The sequence below is a fragment of the Sorex fumeus genome, unplaced genomic scaffold (genome assembly GCF_029834395.1).
Source record: "Sorex fumeus unplaced genomic scaffold, SorFum_2.1 ptg000128l, whole genome shotgun sequence".
Lineage (NCBI taxonomy): Eukaryota > Metazoa > Chordata > Mammalia > Eulipotyphla > Soricidae > Sorex > Sorex fumeus.
Window position 1 is genome coordinate 17,726,712 of NW_026606185.1, and position 18,956 is coordinate 17,745,667.

An 18,956-nucleotide genomic window follows, 5' to 3' on the forward strand; every position below is an offset into this window, starting at 1 on the left:
GATCCAAAATCCTCACCTCCCTTTGAAAAAAACATGACACTAAATAAAATCCTTTCAAAACCAATTTTTATTATAGTTCAGGGATATGATTATGATAGAGCTGGCATTTATGGTTTTTGATGTACAAAATAACTGCACCTTCTCAACCACCAGCATCCCCACAATTCTCCACCACATTTGTGTCACTTATGATAAATAGAAGAACTTACATCATTCCAAAAATTATCCTATTTGCACTATCTGGTGCTTATCAGATCGATATTTTCCATGAGGCCTGTGTGGTCTTGGGTTCCTCCCCATCTTGACTCCTTGTACTGGAGAATACCTGTGAATCAAACCCTTTCTGTAAATTAATATAAAGCTACTTGTGATAAGAAAAATGTAAATTAAAAGTAGTTCAAGAGGAAATTAAAAGCACATCTAGGGGCTGGAACAATACCACAGCGGGTAGGGCATTTGCCTTGCACGAGGCTGACCTGGGTTCAATTCCCAGCATCCCATATGGTTCCCTGAGCACTGCCAGGGGTAATCCCTGAGCGCAGAGCCAGGAGTAACCCCTGTGCATTGCCGGGTGTGGCCCAAAAAGAAAAAAAAGGAAAAAAAAGCACATCTCTCTTGATAGGTAGAAGTTATATCATTCTTTCCTGTCTTCTATGTTTGGGATTATATTTTTAAATAATTTTTTTCTTTTTGTAGGGATTTTTTAAGTGTTCATTTTCACTTAAATAGAGTTTGATCCGTTTAATTTTTAGTTTTTTAAAGTTTATATAACTTGCTCCCCATTTCAACCAGTAACATGAATCAGACATATGAAACTGGGTGATTTGAAAGTTTTTTAACCTTTGAAATTTTTTGAAATTCATCCATCTACAATTTGTTTACTTCTTAATTGTGAAATAAGAAACCAATTCGTTACTTTTTTTCTCAAATAGATATCCGATTATTCTGATACAATTTATTAAGTAGGGACTATTTTCTTCCTAATTCAAGGTAATCTGGGTGTACTCCACAAAAGAGTAGTTCATTTATACAAAAATTTCAGATCACCCATTTTTATATGTCTGGTTAGTGCTTTTGGGTGGAGTTGGGTGGAAAATGTTTGTCTTATAGGATTGAAGAGATCTGGAGTATATTTCAGGACACATTACAGGAGAAAGAAGAAGAATATATAGTAGTTACATGATTTCCAAGTGTTGAAGTCACTGCATTTAATTTGTTGTATTCCTGCATTTCTTCCCAATTGAGCAGAAAGAGTTAAACATGTTAGAGTGAGAACAACTTTTTAAATGTGTATATTTGTGTTTAAATTAGTGTGAGTGAATTAGTGTGAATGAGTGAAAGCATGTGAATGTGTGAGGTTTATTGTGAGTATGTCAGTGTGCAATTTCATATGCTATTTGGTTATCTATATAATTTTTACTCTTTGACCTAAGTTCATAATTTGATCCTACAATATAGTAGGGAAAAAGTAAAAGTTATGTTTAACACAATTTGTACTGCGGTGACCTCTACCGAACATCACCTGTGTATTCTCTCTCATGCATTCCGCTACAGTTCCGGTTTAGAATGAAGGACTTGGCATATTCATAAATTATTTAAGACTCACATTCAATTTGAAATATGAAAATACCCAGTTTTTTCTGTCATATTTAATTTAGGAAGAGTTAGCGTATGAATGGGCTGGAATAGCTTGAAAGTTCAGGAAATAGCTTGAAGTAATCACAGCTTATCCTGCCACCTATTAAGCCTGTGTCAAAGGTCAACTTCATTCTGACTTCGAATAACCTTCTCTGCTCATTCTATCTCCCAGTGACCTGGCCTCATATATTCAACTCTGATGTAAAATAAGAGAGATTTATCTCAGAATTCCATTTGGGAAAACCACTGAATGTGTCTGAAAAGAATATTTTAGATATTTTCTTGTATTAAAAATTGAGAATCAAAGGGAACAAATTGCCATGTAAAGAAGTTGCCTATTTTTCCAGGAAGTGTCTATTTCCTGGAAAATTCAGATTTTCCCCCAAGATTTTTTTATTGAATCACTGTGAGATAGACCATTGCAAAACCGTTCATGATTAGGTTTCTGTCATACAGTGTTCCAACATCCATTCCTCCACCAGTGTACATTTCCTAGCACTAGAGTCCCAAGTTTTCCTCCCATCACTCTCCACTCCACCCCCAGCCTGCCTCTATGGCAGGCACCTCTCTCTCTCTCTCTCTCTCTCTCTCTCTCTCTCTCTCTCTCTCTCTCTCTCTTTTCTTCTCCCTCTCCCTCTACCCCTTCCCCCTATTTTGGACATTGTGGTTTGCAATACAGATACTGAAGGTTATCAGGTATATCCCTTTATGTAATTTTAACACTCAGTTCTTGTCCAACGTGGTCATTTCCAGCTATTATAATTATGCTGGTCCCTTCTCTGTCTTACCTACTCTCTACTCCACACATGCTTGTGGTTAATTCCAAACATTTACCTGTCCTTTTAGTCCATGTTTTCCCTAGCCATGAATATTAGTCTTCTAATATATATTATATACATATTATATACCACAAGTGAATGCAGGCATTCTTTATCTGTTCCTCGTATTTCTGACTCATTTCACTCAGCATGACACTTTCCAAGTCCATCCATTTATAGGCAAATTTCATGACTTTCATTTTTTAACAGTTGCATAGTATTCCATTGTGTAAATGTGCCATAGTGTGCCATAGTTTTGTTATCAATACGTCTGTCCTCCACTACCTCTGCTACCCAGCTGCCGCCATGCTCCAGGATGCTTTTCGGATGCTCGGGCCAAGACTCACGCATGAGTGAAGCCCCACAGAACCAGGTAAGCAGAACTCTGAGACCTTGGACTCCAGGCTCAAGGGACCCTCTGCCTGCTCCCACCAATCTCTGGTGACCAAGGGATTAAAACCAGGATACCGACCATACTGCGCCATGTCTGCTTCCACCAACCGTCGGTGACCTAGGGATTACACAGAGAAGACCCACCCCACCCTACCGGTACCAGATAAATACCTCACCAGCAGACCTCCACTGCCTCCACTACCCAGGTGCTGTCATACTCCAAGATGCTTTCCGAACTGCACAGCCATGAAGCAGCAGTGCGACACATCATAAAGCACTTAATACACATCTTCCAGGATTGCCGCATCATATTTGATAGGATTCAAATATGGGTTGAACCATGGAAATACCTGCAAGGGCGAATAGAGGCTGCCCTAAAAGCTTCTATCCCTCTCGGAGAGCCTGGCAAGCTACCGAGAATATTACGCCCGAACGTCAGAGCATGGCAAGCTATCCATGGTGTATTCAATATGCCAAAACCAGTAAGTACAATGGGTCTCATTCCCCTGACCCTGAAAGAGCCACCAATATGGCAACATGAAGAAGGATGAGGAAGGATAGGCTGATAAAATCTTAAGGCCAAACTAGGCTGCCAAAATGAAGAAAGACAAAAATGACTGTCTGTACTTTCAAAGGACATATGCTGGCATCGGATGCATCAATCTAGGACCTGATGGTACAAGCATGAAAGATCAAAGATCATTGGTCTGACCAAGATGAAAAGTCATCAATCACATCACACCGTTTTCGACACTGGAGAAGAACTGTTCCTTGGAATGTGCAACAAAAGAGGCAACGGTGGTATCTGTGTACTTGTCAACACAAACTTGGCATGAGCATTGATTCATTTGAATGCCTAACAATCCAAATCAGACAATTACACTTGAATAGATGTGGCTCATTGTTGGCAGTTTCTATCTTCATTTCTATGCACCAACATTCAATTATGATGAAGGAGAAATTGAGAAGTTCTACATGGAGCTGGAAAAGTTCTATAAAGAAGACCACACCTTCTACAAGATCATTGTTGGTGATTTTATGCCAAGATAGGACCAAGAAGATCAGCCGAAGAACTTGACATCATGGCCCATGGCCCAGAATGGAACAAAACAGGGTGAGAGACTGTCTGAGTTCATCATGTTAACCAAGACCATCCATGTTAACTCACAGTTCCAGAAGGCCGAATCTAAGTGTTGGATATGAGAGTCTCCCGGTGGACGGTTCCACAATGAAATTGACCACATCATATTCAATCGACAGTTTTCCCTGACTGATGTTGCTGTTGTCCCAAAATTCCAAACGGGATCAGACGTCTCCTTCGTGCAAAATTCTACTTCACAAAGAGGGGAGAAAAGGCTGCAACATTTAAGAAGAGAACTGCCAGAACTACCACCAACTGGGAGCTCTTTGGCATGATTGCTGCAACATGGGAAGATGCCATTGTTGCCAACATTGATGAGGAATACGATGAACTGGTTCAGCACCTCCATGATTGTGCGAGAAACTCCAAGAGATAGCCACCAAAAAAGTCTGTCTTCAAAAACTCTTGAGCTTATTCGCCAATGTGGTTTGGTGCATGCCTCGCCTCAGGCAACCACAAGTGAACTTCGGAGCTTGCAAAGCAGTGCAGAGATGCGATAAAGGAAGACCTCAAAGAGAGAAGAGCAGAAGTGCTGATAGATGTGGCAGAAGCTGGGAAAAGCATTCGTAACTCCCGCCTGTCCTTCACCAACTACAGGACCAAGATGACTGCCCTCCAACATCCTGATGGATCTATCACATCTTACAGAAGGGCAATAGAGAAGATTACCCATGACTTCTACTTGGATCTCTTCGATAGTCATGTTCACCTGCCCACATACCAAATTCCGCAGGAATGAATATGTCTTTCTCAACGTTCTCCCTTCTGAAATCTGACACACCATTTCATCAGTAAAGAAGCGAACAGCACCTGGCCCAGACAAGGTCAGACCCGAACACCTGAAGAACCTGCCGTCAGTACTCATCAACATGCTGGCTCGGCTCTTCACACGCTACCTGTCTGAATGCAAGGTTCCGTCCCAATGGAAAATCAGCAGGACTGTACTACCGTACAAAAAGGGAGACATCCACAACATTGGCAACTATCACCCGATATGCCTGTTGTCTGTCATCTACAAGCTGTTCACTCGAGTCATCCTGAATAGGATTGGCAGAACACTAGATGAAGGACAACCATGCAAGCAAGCCAGGTACTCCAAAGGATTCAGCATGATCGATCATATCCACATGATAACCAAGCTCATTGGGGTTTCTCGGAAGTTCAAGATGCCGCTCTGTCTAACGTTCATTGATTTAAAGAAGGCCTTTGATTCTGTTGAGATGGAAGAGGTCATCGAAATGCTAGAGAAACTGGGCATTCAAAATCAATACATCAGGATTATCCATGAGCTATATTACAGATTTACTACCAGGATCTTACTATTCTACAAAGAAGTGATCATCCATGTCAATAGAGGGGCTAGGCAGGGTGACACCATTTCACCGAAACTCTTCAGTGCCATCCTCGAGAATGTCATGTGATGACTGGAATGGGAAGGAATGGGAGTTAAGATAGACAGTTGGCAACTACACTTCCTCCACTTTGCTGATGACATTGTTCTAATAACACCAAACATTAGCCAAGCAGCAAAAATGCTGGCCGACTTCGACCGTGAGTGTGGAAAAGTCGAACTCCAGCTGAATCTCATGAAGACAATGTTTATGAGAAACAGTCTTGTTCCTGATGTCCCATTCGCTCTCAATGGAACAAATATTTCTGAATGCAACAGTTATGTGTACCTACGTCGAGAAGTCAATATGACGAATGACCTGGTACCTGAGTTGCGCAGGAGGAAGAGAGTGGCTTGGAATGCCTTCAAGAACATTGAAGAAATAGCTCAGAGGATGAAGAACCTCTGGCTCCAGGCACATCTCTTTGATTCCACTGTTCTTCCTGCATTAACATATACCTCAGAGACTTGGGCCCTACAAAAACAGGATGAGAACACTATTTGGGTCTCCCAAAGAGGAATCGAAAGAGCTATGCTTGGAGTATCACGCTTCACTCAAATGAGAGAAAGAATCTGGAGTTCTGACCTCCTTCGATGGTCAAGAATCAGAGATGCTGTCTTGTTTGCCAAGGCATCAAAAATCAATGGGCTGGACATGTAATGAGATTTGGAGATGACTGCTGGACTAGAGACATTACTGACTAGATTCCACGGGACGTCAAAAGATTGCATGGGCTCCCACCTACGAGATGGTCAGACTTCTTTGTCAAGACCCTGAACAATTGGTTTGAGGATCTTCATGTTCCCAGAATGAGCAGATACCACTGGGCTACACTAGCATGCAACAGGGATGAATGGAGACATTACTGGTGCCTACTCGAGCAAATTGTTGAGTAACAGGATGTCAAGTGATAAAGTGATCAAGTGACATCTGTTCTCAGGCACTCAGGTTGTTTTCAGATTCTGTCTATTGTGAATAGTGCTGCAATGAACATAGGAGTGCAGATGGTGTTTCTGCTGTGTGTTTGGGGGTCCTCCAGTTATATTTCCAGAAGTGGTATTGGTTGGTCAAGTGGGAGCCCAATTTCTAGCTTTTAGAGAAATTCCTATATTGTTTTCCAAAAAGGCTGTACCAGTCAGCATTCCCACCAACAATGAAGGAGAGTTCCTTTCTCCCCACATCCACGCCAGCACTGTTTTCTCTTGTTCTTTTGGATGTGTTCCATTCTCTGTGATGTGAGATGATATCCCATTGTTGTTTTGATTTGCATCTCCCTGATGATCAGTGATGAAGAGCATTTTTTCATGTGCCTTTTGGCCATTCAAATCCCTTTTTAGAGAAAGTTTCTGTTCTTTTCTTCTCCCCATTTTTTTATGAGGTTGGATAGGTTTTTTTCCTTGTAAAGTCCAACTGGTGCCTTGCATATCTTTGATATTAACCCTTTTTCAGAAGGTGTTTCAGTGAATAATTTTCCCATTCTAGAGACTGTCTTTGTATCTTGGTCTCTGTTTCTTTTGAGGTTCAGAAGCTTCCTAGTTTCATGTAGTCCCATTTGTTTATCTTTGCTTCCACTTGCTTAGTCAGCAGTGACTCATCTTTAAAGATACCTTTAGCTTCAATATAGTAAAGGGTTTTGCCTACATTTTATTTCATGCACCTTATGGATTTGGGTCTAATGCTGAGGTCTTTAGTCCATTTTGATCTGACTTTTGTGCATAGCATTAGAGGTCTGACTTCATATTTTTGCATGTAGCTGTCTAGTTTTCACAGCAACACTTGTTAAAGAGGTTTTTCTTGCTCCACTTACATTTCTTAGTTCCGTATCAAAGAGTAAATGATCATATTTTGAGAGTGTGTGTCAGGATATTCAACTCGGTGTATGGGTCTTTATTACAATACCATGATGTTTTAATTACTACTGCTTTGTAGAACATTTTGAAGTCAGGTAAGGTAACGCCTCTCATCATCTCTCTCACAAGGATTGCTTTAACTCAGGGGTTACTCCTGACTCTCCACTCAGGAATTACTCCCAGCAATGCTTTGGGGACTATATGGGATGCCAGGGATTGAACCAGGGTCCGCTGCATGCAAGGCAAACATCCTACCCACTGTACTCTCGTTCTAGTCTCAGTGGGGAAAACTTTTGATTATCATTTCAATTTCCTCAATAGTGATCAGTCTATTCAGGTATTCCAAGTCTTCTTGGTTCAGCCTTGGGAGATTATAGGAATCAAGGAATTTATCCTTTTCTTCTAAGTTATCTTATTTTGTGGTATTTAGACACTAAAAGTAATCTCTGATGACCTTTTGTATTTCTGTGGTTTCTGTTGTGATGTCTCTCTTTACATTTCTGATTCAGTTTATGGGTATCTCTCTCTTTGTGAGTCTTGCTAGTGGCTTGTCAACTTTGTTTATTTTTTCAAAGAACCAACTCTTGGTGTCATTGATCTTTTGCATTGTTTTTGGGGATTCCAGTTCACTGATTTCTACTCTATGTTCTATTATTTATTTCCTCCTGCCTGATTTGGGTTCCTTTTTGTTGATCATTTTCTAAGGTCTTAAGCTATAAAGTTAAATTTATAGCTGATGAATGCTTGCAGAGCTATAAACTTTCCTCTTAACACTGCTTTAGCCATGTCCCACAGGTTCTGGTAGCTCATGTCTTCATTCTCATTTATTTCCAGGAATCTTTTGATTCCTCTTTGATTTTTTTTCTAGCCCACTGATTGTTCAGCAATGAGTTGTTTAATTTTGAGGTGTTTGATTTGATTCTCCATTTTTGTGTGCGTTTAACTTCTATTTTAAGTGCATCATGGTCTGAAAAGATAGTTGATACAATATCTTTCTTATTTTTTTATTGATATATGTTTTATAGCCCAGCAGGTGATCTATCTTGGAAAATTTTCCATGTGCATTGAAGAAGAATTTGTATTCGGCTTTTTGGAGATGAAAAGCCCTATTAGTACTCTCTCTTCTATTTCTTCCTTCAGAGCCAGTATTTCCTTGCTGAATTTTAGTCTCATTTATCTGTCAAGAGGTGACAAGGTACTCCCTTCTCTATCTGAACTGCCCTTTCCTCTAGGATACCCGGCTGGCCTCTAAGTTATGGAGTAATCCTCCTGGTGCTGATCTCAGCTATTCTTGGGTATTAATCTCATACTTTGTTACTTTATATCCCCCAGATGAATGCAATCTTTCTATGTCTATCCCTCTCTTTCTGACTCATTTCGCTTAGCATGATACTTTCCATATTGTACCACTTGTATGTAAATTTCATGACTTCATCTTTTCTAAGAGCTACATAGTACTCCATTGTGTAGATGTACCAAAGTTTCTTTAACCAGTCATCTGTTCTTGGGCATTCAGGTTTCTTCCAGTTTCTGGCTATTGTAAAGAGTGCTGCAATGAACAAACAAGTGCAGATGTCACTTCGACTATACATTTTTGCCTCTCTGGGATATATTCCCAGGAGTGGTATTGCTGGGTCAAATGGGAGGGAGCACCAAATAAAGGATGTTTGGAGGATCCTCCCAGGAGGGGAGATGCATGTCAAAAGTAGACTATGGACTGAACATGTTTGCCACTCAATGCCTCTTTTGCAGACCACAACACCCAAAAGGAGAGAGAGAACACAGGGGATTGCCCTGCCACAGAGACAGGGGGATGGGGGGATGGGGGTGGGAGGGATATTATCCATGGTGGTGGAAAATGGGCACTGGTGGAGGGATGGGTATCTGATCATTGTATAATTGAAACCAAAGCACAAAAAATTGTAAATCTACAACTTTAAAAAAAAATAAAATAAAATAAAGGGAAAAAAAAAAAGAGGTGACAAGGTAGTGTTGAAATCTCTGACTACTAATGTGTTGCTACCAATGTCTCCTTAAAGTCTATTAGCAGTAGTTGTAAGTATTTTCCTGGACCCTCATTGAATGCGTTTATATTTAGGACTGTCATTTCTTCCCTTTATTATTAAGAAATGGCCTTTTTGGAATGCCCTGCCACAGAGACTGGGTGGGATGCGGGGATGGGTGTGGGAGGGATACTGGGATCCATGGTGGTGGAAAATGGGCATTGGTGGAGGGATGGGTACTTTATCATTGTATAATTGAAACCCAAGCACAAAAATTTGTAAATCTACAACTGTACCTCATGGTGTTTCACTAATAAAAATTTTTTAAAAAAGGAAATGGCCTTTTCTGTCCCTTCTAATATTTTTCAGCCTGAAATCTATGTTGTAGGATACTAATATGGCCACCTCAGCTTTTTGGAAGGAGTTGTTTGCTTAAAGGATTGTTCAGCAGCCTTTGACTTTGAGTCTGTGTTTGCTCTGACTGATGTGTTTCTTCTAGGCAACAGAATGTTGGATTCAGTTTTTTAATCCATTTTGCTACTCTGTGTCTCTTAATCAGTGTGTTTAGACCATTGATATTGAGAGAAATTATTGTAATGGGGTTTTGTGCCATCTTTATGTAGAAGTTTGTTGTGTTTGTGGGGTTTGTCTTGTCTTACAGTAGCCCCTTGAGTCTTCCTTTTAAAGTTGATTTGAGTCTATGAAGTTCCTGAGCTGTTATTTATCAGTGGAGTTGTGTACCTTTCCTTCAAATATGAATGACAGTCTATCCAGTATTCATGGTGAGGCATTCATTTTACTGAGTTTTTCTTTATATCCCAAACTGTCTCTAGGCCCAGAGGTTTCATCTGATAAGTCAGTTCTAAATCTAAGGAATGCTCCTTTGTGATTTCCTTTTTTGATCCTGCTGCTTGCAGTATTGTATCTCTGTCTCTGGTATTCAACATTCATATACACATCATATAATGATATGTCTTGGAGTCTTTTTATTAAGATCTTTTTTAGCTGGTATCCTTCAGTCTTCTTGATCGGGATGCCTGCACTCACCAGCTCTGGAAACTTTTCAGCAGCGTTCTCTTTAACTGTTACTACCTCATTAGGGTTGCATCCCTGTCTCTCTGGTACTTTCACTGACTCTTATGCTCTTCCTTTGAATTCATTCCATAGGTCTCTTATCCACCTGTAAGCTATTTTGAAGTCTTTCTTCAGTTTCTGTTGTTGCCTGGATGCTTTCTGCAGCTCATTTTCAAGATCTCTGATTCTGTCTTCAACTGTTGTTATTCTACTATTGAGGACACCCACTGGGTTTTTTTATTTCATCTACTGAATTTTTATTAGTGACACTTCTGTTTGTAGTTTTCTTATTTCTACTCTCATTTCCTCCTGTATTTTATTGGCTGTGCATTCCACTGTTTATTTCATATCCTCCTGTATTTTATTGACTGTCCTTTTCACTGTTTCTTTGAGCTCATTAAGCATCCTCACCATTTCATCTCTGAATTCTTTATCAGAGAATTTACGTATGTGGGTATTCCTTGTTGAGGCTTCAGGGCTCTTTTCTTCATCCATCTGCACTGTTTCCCCATGATGCTGTGGTAGTCTGGAGGTGGATCCTTCCAGTTCACTATCAGTGTCCCCCTCTCACTGCCACAAAGGACTTTTCAGAGCTCAGTAGATGGTGGTCTCCTCTTTCCCCTTCAAGGATATTACCTTTCTCTTTGGTGCGCCTGTTGACTTATGTGGGAACTATAATGCTGATTCAGGAGACATGTTCTTTTATATTGGTTTTGTACTGATTTTTGTGTCCACCAATACTTCTGTGAGTTTGGGGGGGGGGCGCATTTTGATTAGGATTGGGTATTAGACTATTGGCTTAATTTGGTTGGAGTAGCCAGGCTTCCCTCATAAGATTTTTGTATAGGAGACTGAGATATGGGTCCAATGCACTACAAAAGGAGAAATTAACTGGTGGTGGCATGAATGGCCTCTATCCCCTGGAAGCCATTCCCCCAGCCTGGGGAGGAGGGGCCATGCGTTGGCACAGATACTGAGTGATCAAGTCCCACTGCAAGTACACTTCTAAACCTCAGATTTTTATTGAGCAACACTTCTAAACTTCCTGCTACAGTGCTGAAAAACTTTCTCTAACAAAGAAGAAAGAAGCATCTGAAGTTCCCATTAAGAAGAAATTGTAAGCTGACATGGATTATTAGCATGATGAGAGACAACCCCATGGCCACTTCTTCAGTTGAGAAACCACTTTGACTATGTAGGTGGGGTTTTTAAGTTATTTACTAAAGATCATGTGATCTGATCCACGTCCCCACATTCACTAAAGTTGACAATACTACCTACATAGGCAAAGAGAAGCTGGGAGGGACAACGGATCTGGCTCTACAGGACAGAGACGACAGCATGTGCATACTGAGCCTAGAATCTGAGTACCAGCTGCATCACTCTTGAGTTGAGATCTGTAAGTCAACCACTGCACTATTAAAGTTGCATTGGCTGATCTCCTCCTCAAACAGGAGATAGCCAAGATGCATAAGCATGAGGAGCACAAGTCAAAAATGAGCTCTAATTGTAGTGTAGTAGGAAGAAAAAGAAGGGCCATTTTCCTATTTGTCTCCTTGGCCCACGTACTTAGCAGGTTCTGACTAATTAAAGTGACTCATAGTTATCTATGCTTCCTCTAAACAACTTCCTGTTCCTCTTCGACATGCATAAGCATGGTTGGGCCATTCCTATTCCTAGATTTCTGTAAATAAATTATTATTTCACTGGAGAGATAGTACCATGGGTAGGTTTCTTGCCTTGTGTGAGACTGACCTGGGTTTCTTGCCTAATCCTCATATAGTACCCCAAGAACCATCAAGGGTGATCTCTGACCACAGAACCAGGAGTAAGTCTTGAGTCCTGCTGGGTGTGGCCTAAAAACAAATAAGAGCAAAAAGGAGTTACTCTTTGATTCGGTGTCAGTACAAGAAATAACAGACAGTCTTGGAATGAACTCAGATCATACTTGGAGTCTTCGCAGAGTGTCAGTGTCCTAGTAAAAGCTAGCAATACTCTCTTAATACAATATTTATTAGAATTGTGGTTTTGCAAGTGACAAAACAATCTTAAGTAATGTTTCTTTCAGAAGACAGAAATGCACATTCCAGATTCACACCTATCATAGGCTGACATTTACTTAAACCTCCTAGTTTCAACTTTCTGTTGTAGAGCAAATGTGTGACATAAATGTGGCAAAACAGAATGCTCTTTTGAGGGCACATAGTATTTTTACAAGGCCAGCACAGCAGTCCTTGCCTAACATAAATAAAGCATCAGCAAATTCAGGAAATCAGAATGCATAATTGAATTGAGATGAGGACAAGAGTCAGGTTTTGTAAGATCATCCCTAAGTGGAAGCAGCTAATGGCTTTATCACTCCTTCTCAAATCGGGCTTAATGGTTGAGTGAGCAGCTTTAGAAAGCCTGTAGCAGCAAGGAAAGGCTACAGATACATAAAATTTTCGATCAACAAACACAGGCTATATTGTTGGGGAAATACCTTTGTGGGTAAGGAGACTTGGGAAATAAATGGGGTTAGAAGCAAAGAAAAAATGTACAAGGGTATCCTCTGTTAAACAGAGGAATCCTGAAGTCTTAAAAAAAAGCTCTTGCCTACAACTGTATTAGTCTCCAAGACCCTTTAAGTGACTATGGTTTATGTAAATATTTAGTATTCAGTGTATGTTGAGCAACTTTCATCTTTAACTTTATTAATTTTCTATCTTTTCTTCCAGACAAATCATTTAATATGTCTTAGTTTAATCTAACATCTTATTATCAATGGAAAGATATACAAAAAGGAAGAAATCATATAAACAAAAAATAGTATGAATAGTAAGTTTAACACTTTCACTTCTAGCCAATATGGAATGTTTAAAAAAATAGGGGAAATGCATATATGTTTTTCAGAATATGCCTATGAGCACAGAACAATGATTCCTGAGTTAAGAGAAATGAACAAGATGAGTGGTACCCTTATCTGGTTTACTCTCTGGTGAGGACAAGCAAGAATGCTGGCAGTCTCCCTGCATCTACCAGGTGACACAGGGCGCATTGGAAGACCCAAGGGGATGGAGTCTTTAGGAATAAAAACCAGAGAGGTCAAAATTACATAAAACTCTGAAGATTTGCCAATCGGTGCAAGCCATAAATACAAACACAGAGCACCAAAAGCAAGGGGAAGGCATAAAAGTAGACAATGACAAACCCTGGGAGGGAAATTCCTAATACAACAGGGCAATGTAAACTTTGTTTACTTTAATTAAAAAATGTTAATAATATGGATCTGGAGAGAAAGTAAAAGGTAGTGCAATGAGCAGAACACTCCTTGCACAAGGCTGACTAGAGTTTAATCACTGGAAACCCATATGGTCCTCGGAATAATGCCAGGAGTTATCCCTGAGTGCAGAGCCAGGAGAACAATCTAGTGTGGCCAATTAATAAGAAACAACAAAAAACAATTAATAAGAGACAATCATAGACATCATAGAATAATTAAAAATTAGTCCATTAATGAAACTTAAAACTCAATAAACACTACACCAAGGAGCATAAATTATATAAAACAATTATTAATAGAGCTTAAAAAAACTTGGAGAGCAACACCATAGTAGTAGGGGACTTTAGCACCACACTCTCTTCAATGGAAAAATTAAACAGATAAGAAACATATTAACCAGACAAGGAAACAATAGCTTTCTACAAATTAGATATGTTGAGCTGAATAGATGTTTACAAAAAGAAAAAGAAAAAAAATCTCCAAGGCATGTTCCTTCACATGAAACATGTTCTAGAATGTATCACCTGTTGATACACAAAGCGTAATACATAATTCTTAAAGATTTAAATCTTATCAAATAACTTTTTGATCATATGGTATAAAATTCGCAAAAAAAAAAAAACATAAAAAGCTGAAATAAACATCCAATATGTAGGGACTAAACAACATGCTACTGAATCAGATTGATGATAAAAATCAAAGAAAACAGTATTTCATACTAAAAACAGGGAGGAGGCAAGCCATGATGGTCAAAAGATGGTTAAAAAGATGGTCTGAGAACATTAGTGGAGGACCACCACTGCCACAACAAAAATATTAAAAAATGGATTAAGGTGCAGGTTACCCCACAAGGGGGTGATTGAGCCCATCATCCGCCCAAACAGCGCCAGCAGCCAAAAAACCTCCACACTCCACAATTGCTGCCATGCTCCTGGCCAGGCTCCACTGCCTGGATGAGCCTCATCCAGAAATAATCTGTTGGAAAAACTCAGGTATGCATCTTTTGTGACTGAAATATCCAGCTTTCACAAGGTCAGCTTGGGCTACCTTCTCCCATCTCCCTGTAGTTTCAGGAGCCCTGAAAGTCACACACATGCTCTAAAGCTGCTGCACAGTTAAAAATTTAATTCCAGCTCTATAAACCTGTGAAAAATGTTGGATTTCCTGGAGTGACACCTCAAATTCTACAACACTGATAAACCAGGAGTAGCACACCACATTGGATGGGATGTAACGTAGAAGACAACCAATCTCAATTAACAAGATATCAACACAGAAGTCTTATAACAACATCTTAGTGATCTCTTGTATAAGGATTTAATAGCTCCATGGTGAGATACATGATCTTCACTAACTTTCTTCTGAGAACACATTTTTTGATCATCCTTTTAGCAAATTATTACAAGCAATAGAAAATAATTTACTGAAGGTCTCCTATGGGGGCAGGCTTAAGGGGTGATTGGGGAAATTGGAAATAATGGTAGTTGGAATGTATTATGGTGTGGGATTGGTGCTGTTATATTGAATATCTGTAACAAATCATCATGAACAACTTTGTAAACCACAGTGTTTATATAAAGTATAAGGGGGGAAATAAAATGTAAAAATAAATGGTGAATAAATTTCTAAAAAATAAACCAAAGAAATGAACACAGAATCTTGCATGAGGCAGGAAAGCTCATTGGGGAACCCAATCACATCTCTGGAAGAAAAGTCCCACTATGGAAGAAAAAACAAGGCTCAGAAGTTATTTCAAAGCTAAATTAATGCAGCTAATGATGGGAAAATAATCTGAACATTTCACCGAAAGCTAAGTTTTATAATCTAATAATTGAGCAATGAATGCTGAAAATATATTCGACATTAATTGATATTTAGAGAGATGCAAATTAAGATCACTGCACAACTACCGATATCATTAAGAATATTTGAGGCAGGAGTAATAGTTCAATGGTCTGAGCATTTGTTCTGTATGCAGAGACCCCCCCTTCTACTCCTGGCACCACGTGATCCCTTGAGAACTCTGGGGGGAACCCCTCATAATTGAACTAGAAATTGTTGGGAGACAAGCCCCTTCTGATCTGCTTTAAGGTGCCACACTAATCCCTGGGCTTGGCCTGGGCGGATGCTCCCAGAGCATTCAGAAGCCTGTTGCAATGTATATTTACGACCACAGGTCAATGCTGCCATGGAACAGGACCCTGGGACAGGATGTGTCCAGCAGATGTGCAGGTGACAGCCTATCCATTATGATCAAAGGAAGAATATAACACTATCTATAGAACTATAATGAAACAATGTAACCCTATCTATAGAACTAGAATGACACAATGTAATCTGATCTATAGAACTGTGAAAAAGCACATATCTGTACGTGATCATTTGCATGTCTTCCCGGTTTGCGCAGCCTATATAAAGCTTCCTGTTTGCTCAATAAATCGGAACCGCTTAATGTGCCCCCCACCGTGCTCGTGTGCTCTTTTCTCATTTTTCGGTTGTTGTGGAGGCGGTGGCATAGGATTGCTCTTTTCCCTCGGACCCCTCTCTCTGCAGGAGGGAAACTCGGCCCTCTCCTCAGGACTCTGAACGGGCGACCCCATGTTGAACAAGGGAGTTCGCTGAATAGAGCCCAGGAGAAGACCCCAACAAGAAAGATATTAAACCCTAACATCTCCCTAAAACAAACACAGAAAAATTTAAGAAGACTAACCATTACCAGGGGTAGCATAGACTTGGGTCAATTTTAATTCTTTTTCACTGCTTGTGGTAGTATAATATGATATAACCACTTGAGAAAATAGTTGAACAGTTCTGAAAAACTTAATAGTAAAATAGATAAAACAAAACAATATGTATTTACCGTGCAGTTACATGGCTGAGTAATAATTCAAGATAAATAAAAGCAGAAGTCTATATATGACATACATTAATATTGAAAACAGATTTCTTCTTAATAGTTTCAAGATATAAACAATAAAGGATGCATCCTGAATGAAAAGAGAAGCACCTTATGGTATATTGATATGATGGAAAATTGTATGTTAAATTAAAACTTCACTCAGTAATAGAAAAAATAGTAACTTCCTAAATTTTTAGAGAAAAATACTAATTATATTTTTCTGTGGAACCTCTTACTCTTCCAACACATGCTACATTTGTTTTTTCATATTTCACAAAAATCCGATGTAGTTCCATGTTGATGTTCTTCCAATTATTCAGAAAATGAGTCTGATCTTAGAAATGTGAGTTTTTTGTTTATGTTCCACGGCCAGGTAGTGGTAGAACCAAACCTGAATTCAAGTTTCCTAGCTGCTAGGGTTGGTCATAATACCTGTTCTGCTTACCTTACAGGGCTCTAAAAATATTGCAGTTGATCTATTGGAGATAGTTTCTGTAAGTTCCAAATGCAACCAATAAGTAAACAACATCATTGTACTTTAATATTTTACTAGATCTGGAATAAAATCAACAAGCGACAGTTTGAGAGAATTTTCCAACCACAGATTACAACGTACGCGGCTCTGCAGTCACCTGAATGAATTAGTGACCAGTGTATTGATCGTGTTGGGTAATCACTGTAAATCCTTAGAAGTTCTAGGACTGAGAACTATGAATGAAGGCAAGTAAATCTCGTTTTTTTTAAAGTCATAAGAGAACATTTGTGAATTATATACTCTTTATAACTCTCAAATTCATAGTTACTATTTTTTGTTACTAAAGATATGATCTCCCATATATGTATACGAATATACATATATATATTCTTTTATCTAACAAATATGCAATGGTCCCTGAAGGTCCTGGAGTTCACTTTAATTTGAAAATATATGGAAAATATACAATTACTCATCCTCCTTAATCCCTCACCAGTCAACATCTTGGTCACAAATTTCACCTGTATGCCAGTTTTCAAGCTATCTGTAAAGACAGAGCACAGTGATGTTAAGAATGAAACTGCAAGGATCAGAGAGGTAGTACAGCCCTTAAGACACTTGTCTTACATGCAACTGACCATATTTTGATGCCTGACGCCTCTTATGGTCCCTGGATATCCACTAGGAGTGATCCCTTTGCAAGAGGTAGGAGCCCAGCTAGAAGTGGCTCAAAATTTGAAAAAATAAAGCAAAACAAAGATTAAAAATGATAATGATAGTTGCAAATAATCACTTTGGATAAGAGCTGCTTGCTGAAAGTAGGTAAAGGAGCAAACATGATAACCTCTCAATATTTAATATTTGTATTGCAAACCATAATGTAGAGAGAGAGAGAGAGAGAGAGAGAGAGAGAGAGAAGGAAAGTGCCTGCATAGAGGCAGCCTGGGAGGGTGGGGGCAGAAGGGGTCATGGGTGGTAGGAAATGTACACTGGTGGAGGGATGGGTATTGAAACATTGTATGGCTGAAACCTGATCATGAGCAGCTTTGTAACTGTATATCTCATGGTGATTCAATTTAAAAAGGAGGGGAAATAAATAGAATATATTGGATTTTTAATGGCTCAATAAAGAGACCAAAAATAATAAAAAATAAAATAATGGTACTTTGCTGTACTTTTTTAAAACATAAAAACCAAAACCATAAAACATTAAAACCAATTTTAAAAAATAAAAACCAAATTATCACCCACAATTAGTGTTTTTATTTTTACTTACACCCTAAACTTTTATATTCAATTCATAAACTTGACAAAATATTTATTCCATCTCTTTTCTCTCTGCTTTTAGCTATTATCCTATCTATCTAAAGGGATTGTCTAGTTCTCCGCATCTTACCACATTATATTAGGGAGCCCCTAACATTTTAGGGAAACCCTACAGGCCCAATGCACAAGGCTGACCTGGATTCATCAGCTCTTGTTTCAACTCTGCCTCTGAGCTGTTTCCAGAACCACAGTTTTACAGATTCATCTGCATTTAATGAACCCTGTTTATCTCTCTTCTCTCTTCTCCCATCATTGACATGTAAGAGTCTTATTTGCATATCAGTATCTACCTTGAAATAAAATAATTTAAGGACATGTGCATTTCCTTCTCTAGACACTAAACACTTTATTTTTTTGACACTAAACACTTTAAAACAGGATTGTATTTTATTCAATTTTCTATATTATATAAAATCTCTCACCTGGGTATTCAATAAAATCGAGCAAATACCAATATGTGTAAGGGGAAAGAACATGGATACAACACACAGTGGTGGGCAAACAGAAGAGACTAACATATGAACTTTTTGATGACCTTGGAAGTTTCTTCTGCGGCCTTGCAAATCACTGCCTTCCCTCTTAGACATTTTAGCTGATTTTCTACATAATTTTAATATTTATCTTCACATTTCTAAATTGTTTTGTACAAATCTAATAAAGTTTTACTACATGCTCTAAACAAAAAC